Here is a 12,394-nt window from a genome sequence, read left to right as displayed (position 1 = left end):
CCACAGCCTTATGGTTTGTTTTTCTTTCTACGATCAACAAATTATATCTGTTGACTTATCAGCTGTTGCATACTGAATAGAATATAACAGCCCCATATCTAGTGCATGTCGAATATCATGTTGCTGTTGCTGTCGCTGTTTTTAAATTATTTGTGCATGTGGTGCCTATACGTCCACAGTAGGAACCTACAATCTCGTGAAATTATTTTGATTCTTGCTTGTCCACACAACTTAGGATAAATGTTGCACTCTACTTTCCTTGCACGCAGGACACCTTTCTTAAAGGACAAGTTCACCTTCATAAACATAAGGATTGAGAGAATGTAGCAATATCAGTAGATCACATCATTGAAAGTTTGAGGAAAATCGGACAATCCGTTCAAAAGTTATGAATTTTTGAAGTTTTTGTGCAGTAACCGCTGGATGAGAAGACTACTGTAGTCTGTGAATAACTTAGATGTCACATGCGTACAACCATATAAGGAAAATATAAAGAGAATTTCACAAAATGTCATGTTTTGAAAAAAGTACACATTCCCCCGACTCGTTACCGACAAATGTTATGGGTAATATAATTCCCCCTGCCTTTAGGAAGAGGCAAGTCAAGTGCTCTTTTATTGTGCGAAAAAAGTGAAAATATGTTGAATTTTCTTTACATTTTCTTTATACTGTTGTACGCATATGACTCACAAGCTGTAGTAGTCTCCTCATCCAGCGGTTCCAACACAAAATTTTTAAAAATTCTTAACTTTTGCATCGATTGTACAATTTTCCTCAAACTTTCACTGATGTGTTATACTAATATTGCTGCATTCTCTCAATCCTTATGTTTATGAAGGTGAACTTGTCCTTTAATGTGTTTACTCTGAAAGTCTGTTACGCTTCTACTGCGTATCTGGTTGAAAAAAAAAGAAGCTTTTATGAGGAAAATGTGAAGTACACATACAACGTGGTCCAGCCTTGATGTGAGGCAAGTCCCCGGCCAAGTGCTTCAAATACAAAAACAACAACAAAACAACAACAGCTTGCGTGTTATGTTACGTTCTGTGATGTGGTGTGCCAGACAGCAGTACAGCTGGGCTGCTCTTGTCAGACGTTCCTTTGCAGGGATCGGCGGGGGTTGTGAATTCAAATACAAAAACAACAACAAAACAACAACAGCTTGCGTGTTATGTTACGTTCTGTGATGTGGTGTGCCAGACAGCAGTACAGCTGGGCTGCTCTTGTCAGACGTTCCTTTGCAGGGATCGGCGGGGGTTGTGAATTCTTGACAGTGGGCGATAATTACCTTTCGGGGGAGTAACGTCTGGTACTAGTATTCTCCGTTTTGCAGCTGATGTGAATGAGAAAGGGAAGGATACTTTGAAAGTGAATACAGCTGTGAGTAATATTCCTCAGGACAGCGAAAACCACAATACACATCACAGTATAACTGAGCAATTTGTTTGGAATACCCTGTCCTGTACCGCATAGAAGATATTGGGAATTGTTCATCGGAATTTGTACCTCTGCATGTTCATATGAGGAACTTCACATAGCTGATCAGTGAGTTATTGATTACCATTGTATTTGTTATTCGATGTTTTAACCACGAGCTACATGTTTAAATTCTGGCCAGTTCATTTTAAGCACGATAATTTGTTGGTATTCGTGACACAATTCTGCAATCATAGTCAAACCTGTCTATGAGTGGCCACCTGTCTAAAATGTCAGCCACATTTTTCATCTCACTTGGGTGGCTGCTATACATTTTGTAGATGGGGTTTGACTGTACAACTAAAGGACACATCTTTGTTTTGCCTAAGAGTTAATTCAGTGTTATTAATAGAGTGTTGGTATAATACAATGAATAATGGCTGTCCATTGTGAGTAAACTATGCCGTGCTTAGAATCTCATCAGGAACGGACAAAACGACTTGCCATATTTATTAGGCTTCTCAAATTCAGATGATGTCTTACCACCTGATACACTCCAGAGCACTCAATTTTGTTGGTTTTCTTTTCTGCCAGAATATGTGTTAGGATAATCTTATGTAGATGGAGACTGTTATTGTTGTTGTTTTTTTTTTCTAGTGCCAGACACGAAATATCTGTTACTGCCTTCCTGTTTTAAGGGTCTTCCAATCTTCAAAAAAGTGTGCTTGATATGCTGATTAGAATGGTATTTAAAGCATTCCAAAAGTGTCATGGGAGGTGTTTCATAAAGCTGTTCTTTAGGAATGACTTAAGAACGACTGGTGATCAGTTCTGATGTGCTATACTTACCAGAATTTCAATAATTCAGCACGAGAACTGATCACCAGTCGTTCTTAAGTCGTTCGTAACTTCAAGAACAGCTTTATGAAACACCCCCCTGATCTCTATTTTCTCCCTTTATCCTCTCATTGAACATATTGAATATGTGCATGTATTTCTCTTCTTGTGCTGTGTGCTAGCTGTTTGTTTACACAATATTGTTGGGTGATTTAGATAAAGTTCATGTTTTCTCCCCTGTAACTACTCCCGGTTCTAATTTTCTAAGGTTATGATACTCAAGTATGTCTTAGAATATATAAAAATTGTGTTGGGTTTCTTTGTGTACAGGTGTATGTGCTACCAGATTCTATAAATTTTATAAACAAACTATTATCCCATACTCTTGGGGTGGTATTCTGAAAATCTTCCTAAGTTTCTTCCTAAGTTTCTTCCTAAGTCAGAAACTTAGGAAGTGCCTAGGAAAGACAAAATTGGTATTCTGAAATTTCTTCCTAGGCACTTCTTAATGCAAATTAGGCCATCCTTATCCCCACCCACGTCCTTTTCTAAGCCAATACGAAATGCCGTATGATAAGGAACTAACCAATGACAATCGCATATTACTATGACGTAGGGTCAAATACACGAGTGCGCGGCATGTCCCCTTTCTCACACTCATTTCGCGCATCAAAGTACATGTGCGCGCAATGACTGACAAGCGCGCCTATCACGATGCTTGCAGTTTGCTATTCTTAACAACATACTTAGGACAGGGGTGGAGCTTTCCTAAATATTTTCCTAAAATTCTTTCCTAAGTGCATTCTAGAATACTTGTAACAACTTCTTCCTATATCAGAAATTTGCATATTCCCAACCCCTTCCTAAGTCTACTTAGGAAGAAACTTAGGAAGATTTTCAGAATACCACTTAGGAAGAAATCCTGACTTAGGAAGAAATTTCTTCCTAGGAATGATTTCAGAATACCACCCTTGATGCCTAAACAAAGAATTCATTGTGAACCTCAGCTTGTGCAAATATTTTGAATTTATAATGTAATGTGAATATCTTTTGGTTAGCATGGTTACAAAATTTAGGTAGATGGTTATACGACAACTGTTATAAAAAAAAAGAAAAAAGAAGAGATTATGGTAGTTTATGTACCGGTTCGTTAAAGGCAGGAAATTGCCAGTGACCATGGGTAACCGTGATTATGGCCTGAAGCACACAGCACGCTCGCACCATGTGCAGAATGCAAGTGTACCGTGGGAAGTGAAGACTTGATCTTTGTACACTGTGATAGCTCCACCAAGTATTTTAGTGTAGACCCCTGTAACAGTAAACATACTGCAGGGACTTCCTTCCTTGAAAGGAACCAGAACTAATAATCTCATTTTAGTATTTCAGTAAATTCCCATTTTGTCGCGTGCTACTGGTTACGTACATTAATTTCCTGATTGTGATATCTCATAATTTTTATTCATTTATTTTTTTGGGGGAATTCTAAGCTCTCTGATGACATTTGTCTTTCTTAAAACCTAAAAGTTAAAACAGGAAGGAAACTGGCAACCAGATTAAACACAGTTTTGAGAAAAATCAGCTCTGACGTACATAGATGTGGTCAGATGTCGAAGAGTGCAGTCGCTCAAAAACAAAACTTGTAGGTCAGTTCGAAGAAAATTGAAACTTGCTTCACAAAAAAAAATCTGTAGAAATTCAATGCCATTTCGAGACATTCCTCGTTGTTCAGAGTGTGGACAAGATGTAATGAAGATGTCTCACTTTGGATTGTGTGAGACTGCATGAATGTTATGATTTTGACTCGTATTAATTCCTAGGCTGTAGGGTGTGAGACTTCATTGGGGTATCATAATGATTAGTCACATTTTATATGATATCTAGCATTTAATGCAGTGGTCAAGTTGAAGTCACTGGTCGAAAGAAAGAGTGAGGAGTTTTGGTCAGCGTCATCCACATATTATATGCATTTGCTGCCAATATTTATATGCTACACTCACGATATAGCACACTTACTTTCAATATAACTTTCACTTTCTCTATATGTACGACAGTGTATTTACACATTCCCAACAGATAATTCTGCATTCTCTTGAGGATGGTACAAACATGCTTTAATACTGAAATACTGAGAATGAGTAGGTCCGTTAGGACTACACCCACATCCAAGAAAGAATAAATGGTTTTGATAATTTCTCTCAGTCATAAAAAAACAAACTCTGCCAAAATCTGCTCTAAGCTCTGTTTTGAATGATTAAATTGTTTGTAATTCTATTAGATAACAGGATAGTTTGCCACAATAGTACATCCATGCTTGCCAAGGGAAAAAAACAAACAAACTTGCCAGTGGACAGTGAGTGCAACCAAATGTGGGATCCCTTCATTGCGAGCGAAAAACGTTTGAACCACCCAAACTGTGCCTACTTACCCTATCAAGCACATTGGAAGTACATTTAGTACCTGAATATGTTTGTTTCCTGTGTGAATCTGATTTTCAGCCCAATTCTTACATCTCCCTATTCATGTAGCATTCTTAAGGTTTTTCTCTGGTGGCTATGCCATTAGAATAAAGCCATCCCTGTAGAGTTTAAGAATGCGCTTTATTAGCCTTAGTATGAGTGATGTCAGAGATTGAATACTTTGTAAATATGAACAGGTACGACAGTGGGAAGTATTGTTGCTTCATGGAGTTTAGGAAACTGTCTAATTGCCACTACTGTACTTGCAAAACAATAGCTTTGCATGCAATGTACAGAATTTAGCCAAAAATGAACGACCTAAAACAGCTGCAGAAGCAGTAGCAGCAGCAGCAGGAACAATAACAACAGCAACAACAAACAATCTATGATGCCCTTAAGTGGCCACGTACACGTACTGTAGCACCGCAGAGTTTGCATGAACCGAAACTGGCTTTGGCAGTTAGTGTTTTCATAAGGGAGCAGATGCACTTCTGGTTGGTATGAAGTGCTTGCTTTGACGAGGTCCTGTGGTACACACAAAGTCAATCTACATTTTTGTATATGATTTATAATCACTTACAAGTGTAGATAATGCATGTATTATACAAACATCAAAGATGCACCCTTTACCCATCGAATCCCTGTGAATTCTGCCACACTACAGAAATCATCATCTTGTCATTATCAAATTGGGGAAAGATTCTAAAGATGGACTGACTGACAACAAATTAGTGAAACATCTAGAAAAAAATCCAGTGTCATAGAGAAACGAAAACTGTACTACAGGTGACTCCCATTATACAACAAAATCCTTGTGACCAACAGTTTTCTTTTGTTTTAATTATCGAAATTTCGTTAAAGCTGAACCAACTAAGTATACAAAGATATACAGATAATGATTTTTTTTTTCTTTACTTCATTGCAATAGAATTTCTTCTGTACTGGCATTCAGTGTATTTAGGAAACAAAAACTTGTGTTTGCATTTTACTTTTGCGAATCTTTGCTCCTTGCAAAATTGTGCCATTTAAGTGTTATGCATGCAAAAATTTCTGGTTTAACAGTAAACAATGAATTATAACAATTATGATAAAAAAGGCACAGTGCATCATAACCAAACCACAGAAATGTTGTTTTAGGACTTGATGAGTTAATTTGGATTGTCACCCGGCATTGATATCAGTTTAGGCGCTTTAAATTTTACCTGTCTTTCACAATACATAACAATCATAAATCATGTGTGATGTTCCTGACACACTTACGGTGCTATTTGTGGAAAACCAGGGGAAGTTCCTCTATCTCAAAAAAAAATATATTTTGTTTTATTGCAAAGGAAAATATTTACTACCCTTCAATATTCATCTACAGTGAGAATTGTATGGAACTTGATTCAGAGATGAAGTGGAAAGACAGAAAAGAAAAGAACCGATGTGATTGATAAAATTCTTGGTGCAGCTTTTGAATAAAATAACATGACGACATCAAACTGACTGTAAAGGTATGTGTATTACAATCAAACAAGCAAAATGATGACAGTGCCATTATTAGAGAACTGAAACAAAGCAGTTCTATTGTTTATAGCATGTAATCTAAACAAGTGCAGACACAAATCATCATGTCAGCACCTACATGTACTTGTCACAAACTTTGCCTATGCTATTTGTGGGATTTATATGGCACAGAACAGGACCATATCGACAATGTTTGTAAGTATCAGCAGTTACTTCCGACCGATTTCATCTCCAGTAATAACACCATGCTTTTATTTTGAACAGTGCTAGGTTTGTTTACTCCAATCCATGCAAGATGAAAAAAAAAACACACACAAAAAAAGCCCATATGTAAGTGTACTTTCACAGAGTGTGTGTCAGAGATCTTAAATGGTGATAGTCCTTATCTGCGATTCAAGTAAAAAATAAAGAGAAAAACCACATAAACAAAGAATCAACTATTTATATCTGTAAAAAGACTGGCCCATGATGAGATATTAACCACAACTTTCTAATCAATTATGCAGCTCTAATTGTGGCATGGTAAAGGGTGTATAATGTCATCTTAAGCCTTCCATGGTGATACAAATGAAAGAGGAAGGAGAGTCCAAAGTTAAAAATAAATTCTTATTGCTCTTAATTGCACTTTCAGCTGAAATTTGACCTAGACTTGTTCTTTCGCTGCCAAATGCCATCGTTGAATCAAACATTGCTGCGAAATCTTTGGTCTTCTATCAAAGAACAGTGTTATTGGCTCAGACCCACTTGCACAGATTAGATGAGCTGATTATGTTATCACATCACAAGTCTGTATTACCAGTACACAAATCTTCACCAAATATCTTATCTGTTGTAATGAAACAAAATCACAGTTTGAGCCAACATCAGTATGAATATTAGTTAGCTTTCATATCAGATCATTATGATGATGTTGTACCAATAATAATGACTTTTTGAGGAGATGGGTTTGTACTAGTATTGTACATTTGTAGCTGGTCAATAATGGACTACGCTAAAAACTTTTTGGGGGTATTTTTTGTTCTGTACAGACCTTTGGGAGTTTTGGGAGGTGATGTCATCATGACATCATCTCACTTCAGTGACATCACACTTTGAAACTTCAAGCATTCCATATTTAACTCCTTCTGTGCCAGGGACTTTGTACAGTGTGTAAAATGCTGTGGGGTTTATTGTGCCACTTGGCACTCAAAACACATGAAGGGTCAAACACTGTTCACTTACTTTGAGGAGGTAGAGAGAGTTCAGCCCCACACGGCAGAAATTTTGTGGGGAAACAGCCCGTCTTGGAACACTTTCTGCATGTCCAGTTCCTCATGCGATCCCTTCCCCCTCCATTTCCCTGACTGCATTGCCCTGTCCACTCTGATAAACTCATCAAGGACCAAGTATATACACTGTTGTCTATATGTCTTTATTTTACGGGAAAAGTCCTTAAAGGGGAAGGCTAGTAACTGATCAGTGGGAATCAGTGGAAATGCTGGGAGATGATTGTTCCAATCCTTATGGGATTCATTCAAGAGTTCATTGTATATCTATTGTGTGAAAATGATTTGCTTCAGAATGGTCTCATATTCAAGTAATGTGCAGATTGATGCTCCGTCACTGACCAGGGACGCTAACCTGGAAGCATTAAACTGCACATTACTTGAATATGAGACCATTCTGAAGCAAATCATTTTCACACAACAATAGATATACAATGAACTCTTGAATGAATCCCATAAGGATTGGAACAATCATCTCCCAGCATTTCCACTGATTCCCACTGATCAGTTACTAGCCTTCCCCTTTAAAGGTAAAACTAGACATTGTAGTACTCAGAAGGGCTCTAATTCATCTTCCACTGTTTGGAATTTGCTTGCAATATATCGAATGGGTCTACCAAGAAACTTGTCATGATTGCCAGGATAATGAGTTGTTTTGGAGTATTTTTAGATCAAAAGTTAAAAATGATGTAGATCAGAGTCCCTAACATCGATTCCATTATAAGCGCCCTCTGCATTCATTAGTGGGTAGGTATAATAATTTGTGATAATTGATCATGCCCTAGCAGTAGTATACAAATGATGCACAGGATAGAATAGCTCACTCTCGGGTATTTACAATGTAGTGCAACATGCACTCGGCTTCGCCTCGTGCATGTTTCACAATTGTAAATACCCTCGAGTGCACTATACGCCTACACTAACGCCACGAAATAATCCTGTGCATCATTTGTTTTATAAAATGGGTCGAAAATTCAAAAACTAACAGCATTTTTCAGCATTTTTAACATACCTTTGTGGGTCAAGACGTCCGAAGATGTTCGTCCCAAACATTTACGCACGTCGCACTCGGAAATCCCGCACATATAAGTATGATGGGGGGTTGGGTTTCGGACACTTAAATTCCCGCATGAAAACTTACTTATTTTACATAGAATATGCACCCTTTATCTTAAAGACTTGATATAGACTCCTCATGTAGGCCTTCTAGACAACATACTCTGAAAACGGCATAAGAATTAACCTGCTAAATCATTGCATTTGCCCTTCAAAGTGACTCCATGTACGCGTCCGGTCCCACAACGCTTGGTCTACTGTACACTGTGCATATGATACGTACGCCACACATGTTATGCACAAGGGAAGAAAGGCCGGCCGGCCGGCAGTCCGAACTAGAAGTTGTTTACAGGATTGACAGCGCGTATGCATGCAATTCAAAGGAGCCGCCGCGCGCACAGACGATCGGCGATAGGATTTAACACACAGTGCAATGGGACTGAGTAACCAAAGCACACGTGACTCATTACAGCACTTCCTATTGGCTACATTCTTGAACCCATTTTATAATATTTCCCAACAAGCTGCATGTGATTCACTCTTGCACAGAAGAGCGATGGATACTGCTATGGCCCAATTTGTACCTAATCATAAGACATTACGTAGCAACCATGAAAGAATATGTTATCAGGCTCATTGCAGTGTTATCGCCATTCCTGTTTGGCTAATATTTCTCATTTTTGTAGTTACCCAATTGAAATCATGTTATCTCAGTGTTATTTCACCCATTTCTTATGGACATGTGTCCATTTTAGATTAAATATCAACAGTTTGTGTGGGTGTCAGCAGGAAATTAGGTTTCCTATACTATAATACTCGAAGTTGTTGTTGTTGTCGCGGCCTTATGTATTTCCTGTTTTATTTCGGCGTTGCTGGTTTCTCTATCTCCTCCCGAGCCGTCGGCTCCGGGCAGTTGCGACCGGTGCCGTCGGCCGCAGGAGAGTATCCTACATCGAATGGCGCGGGTTTCGTCCCCTCTCCGCCTCCGTGTCGACGTCGAGGACGAAAAAGAAAAATTAATTAGCCACATGCATAATGCATTTTTGTGCGTGACGAAAGAGCCGAACGTTTCAATATTCACGGAACCTGCGCTGGCCTCCTGCTTTCTCGATCTTCCATCTTTTAGCTTGCAGAGACACTGGGGGATACTAAAGATGATGGTGCAGCGAAATCTCTGACATCTTCCGGCGGACGCGCACGCACACACACAATGTACCTCGCAGAACTCTATACACACTCTACACTGTGTGTATATAGTTCTGTGATGTACCTTTGCCTCCGCCTGTTACGTGTACTGAATGTATTGACGATGGTTACACGAATCTGTGTGTGCGTGATATGGACTACAAGGGCATTTACGTACAGTTCGCCATTATTGGCGTCCCCAAATGAAAACAACGAACGTTGGTTATGTAGTTGTATTTTGCACAACTGCAGAATACTATATGCAGCTCAGGTACGTCATTTAGTTTGCTCGCCGTTTGCTCTCAAGTCCGGTGTCACTGTACGCAGACTGTTTAGGACGCGGCTAAATATATTTGCCGATCGTACCCTTACATATCAGATTACACGCGCAGCTGTGTCCATTCGTTTACTGCAGAGCTGCTGTAATCATACATATTCATAAGATGAGCGGACGTAGAGGAAAACCTCGCTTTGCCGACCGCCTATTTTTAAAATTGCAAGTGGAAATAGAATGTGTGGTTCTATGGTCTATCAAACCAAGTTTTGGTGACAAAAAAAAGAGGGAGCAAATGAAGACGAATGCAGTGATATATATATTCTTCTTTCTTCCATAACATGGGAAAAATATTAAAGAAAAAAAATACGAGGTCGTGAGAACCTACTCACACGGGTGCCTATTAAACCTGATGACTATGATCTCCCCCTCCCCAAATAATAACAATGATAATAATAATAATGATAATAATAATAATAATGATAATAATAAGGATAATGATAATAATGATATAATAATAACAATAATAGGAGCAATAATTGTAGGCCTAATATTAATTATGATAATGTACAATCTGAAGCAGATGTAGTTCTATATGTGACCGTGCACCTCAAAACGAACATAAAGTCGCACACACTCATTTTGCGTGAGGACTGAAAATAAGTGAAATGGGTCAACCTAGCCGAACTTGACTTTTTCATATTTTCTGAAAGAGCGGGTCTTCTTTTACATTATACTAAAATTTGGTATCATAAAACGGGCAGGAAAGTGTGTTTTTTTAGCAGTTTATCTTGAACATTTTTTGGTAGAATAGTGTGATTAGGTGTGTCTTTAGAATTCCTTTTCATTTCTGAAAATCCTTGTCCACACTCTTCACTTTCAACTCTAATAACTTTTGAAAGGATAATGCTACTGCATTGAAAGTTGGCATTAATTATGGACAGAATGTGTTAATGAGGCACGCTCAATTTCAGTTTAATCTGATAATCCCTTCATTGTTATTACTCTGGTGGTTAACTTCCTGTTTTTTGTCCCATTCATCGCACAGCCAGCACGGTTTGGTAAAGATTAAGTGCTTGAATAGACACTGTACTTCAGAGCCTCTTTACCCAGTTCACACTTTTCCTGAGTTTGTGCTTTCTTTCCAATATTTAGATAGGTTAGTAGAGTCCATTTGATTTGAGTTATACATCATTTTAAAGCTTAAAGTCTGCTCTTTCAGAATATGGTCTTAACTAAAAATTCATGTCTGGCGACTTTTTGTTTGTTTTGAGGTGCAGGGTCACATATTAATATGATATATCAAGCCAAGTTTTGGTGATTAAAAACAAAAAGGAGGGAGCAAAATTATGAAGACGAAAATATCTTATTTTTCTCTCATAACGTGGGGAAAAGAAACATGAAAAAAAAAAACCCACAAAACAAACCGAGGCCTTGAGACCAGCCGTGGATTCCCGCGGGTGCCCGCGTGGATGCAAGAGCAGGGGGTAATCAAAGTCATAGTGTTAATATCTTCCCGTTTCGACGGGAACAACCCGTGGGCAGAACTTTCGGGGAATCTCATTTGCGTTTTTGGTAATTTTTCCTGAATGTTTTTGTTTTTTGCCCTGCGGAGGTAGAAATGTGTGTGTGCGTGAGGGGGGGGGGGAGGGGTGAGGGGCAACAAGACAACTGTTGGACTTCAACGGGTGCAAATATCCTCTTGAAACTCAAGTTCTATAATAAAAGCAAGTAGTGGCGGGAATGATCCCTACCAATGGACCGGATCGCCTGGCATATACTACAAAAATGTATTATAAAATTTCTGGGAAGGGTGGTCATTTAGAAGACAGCACAATTAACGAAAGAATGAGAAGACTTTTCTTTTTATTTCTTCAATAAAAATGTGCAAAATCGTATTATGAGAAAAAAAATTAAACCCCTCAGACCCGTGGATTTCCACGGGTGCTGCTAGTTACTTATAAATATCAAAGTTAAAGGTCTGTGTGGCTAGAGATTTGGCAGTGACTACAGTATAAACTTCATGATCAGCACAACTTGGCCATATTTGGCCAATCAGAATTGAGTTCTTAATTTTTCTTCTCATTTTGCCCAATATTGCATACAAATATACTGTCTACATTAATAGTTACAGTTGTATGTATACATACTAAAGTATGCAGATGTTCCCCCTGACCTAAATTTTTGTTATGGCCTCAGCATTTATGTGGATGAGACGTTCTGTGATTATATAGCTACAAATCATACTCGTACAATACATACACCTTGTATCAACCCAAATGATTGCATTTTTTGAGTTGGGCACACAGGGAAAGATGTAGACGCTGGTATACCCTATGACTGTTCCCCCATTGTTATTCAAATGTCAGGGGATTGTAATTTTGGCCTTTCTTTTA

At 38.4% G+C, this 12,394-nt stretch overlaps 1 protein-coding gene across 1 annotated transcript in view; it reads left to right on the top strand.

The window, feature by feature from the left end:
* The first annotated feature begins 1,099 nt into the window (after positions 1 to 1,099).
* Positions 1,100 to 12,394, top strand: part of LOC139729384 (inositol polyphosphate-4-phosphatase type I A-like) — a 72,614-nt gene continuing 61,319 nt past the window's right edge. The window contains exon 1 of the mRNA XM_071640310.1: positions 1,100 to 1,545. The gene's annotated coding sequence lies outside the window, so the exon portion shown is untranslated. The remainder of the gene's footprint in view (positions 1,546 to 12,394) is intronic.

Source organism: Diadema antillarum, unplaced genomic scaffold (assembly GCF_040938485.1).
Source record: "Diadema antillarum isolate AM-2024a unplaced genomic scaffold, OU_Dant_1.0 seq00000235_RagTag, whole genome shotgun sequence".
Taxonomy (NCBI): Eukaryota; Metazoa; Echinodermata; class Echinoidea; order Diadematoida; family Diadematidae; genus Diadema; species Diadema antillarum.
This window is presented reverse-complemented; position numbering and strand designations above follow the sequence as displayed.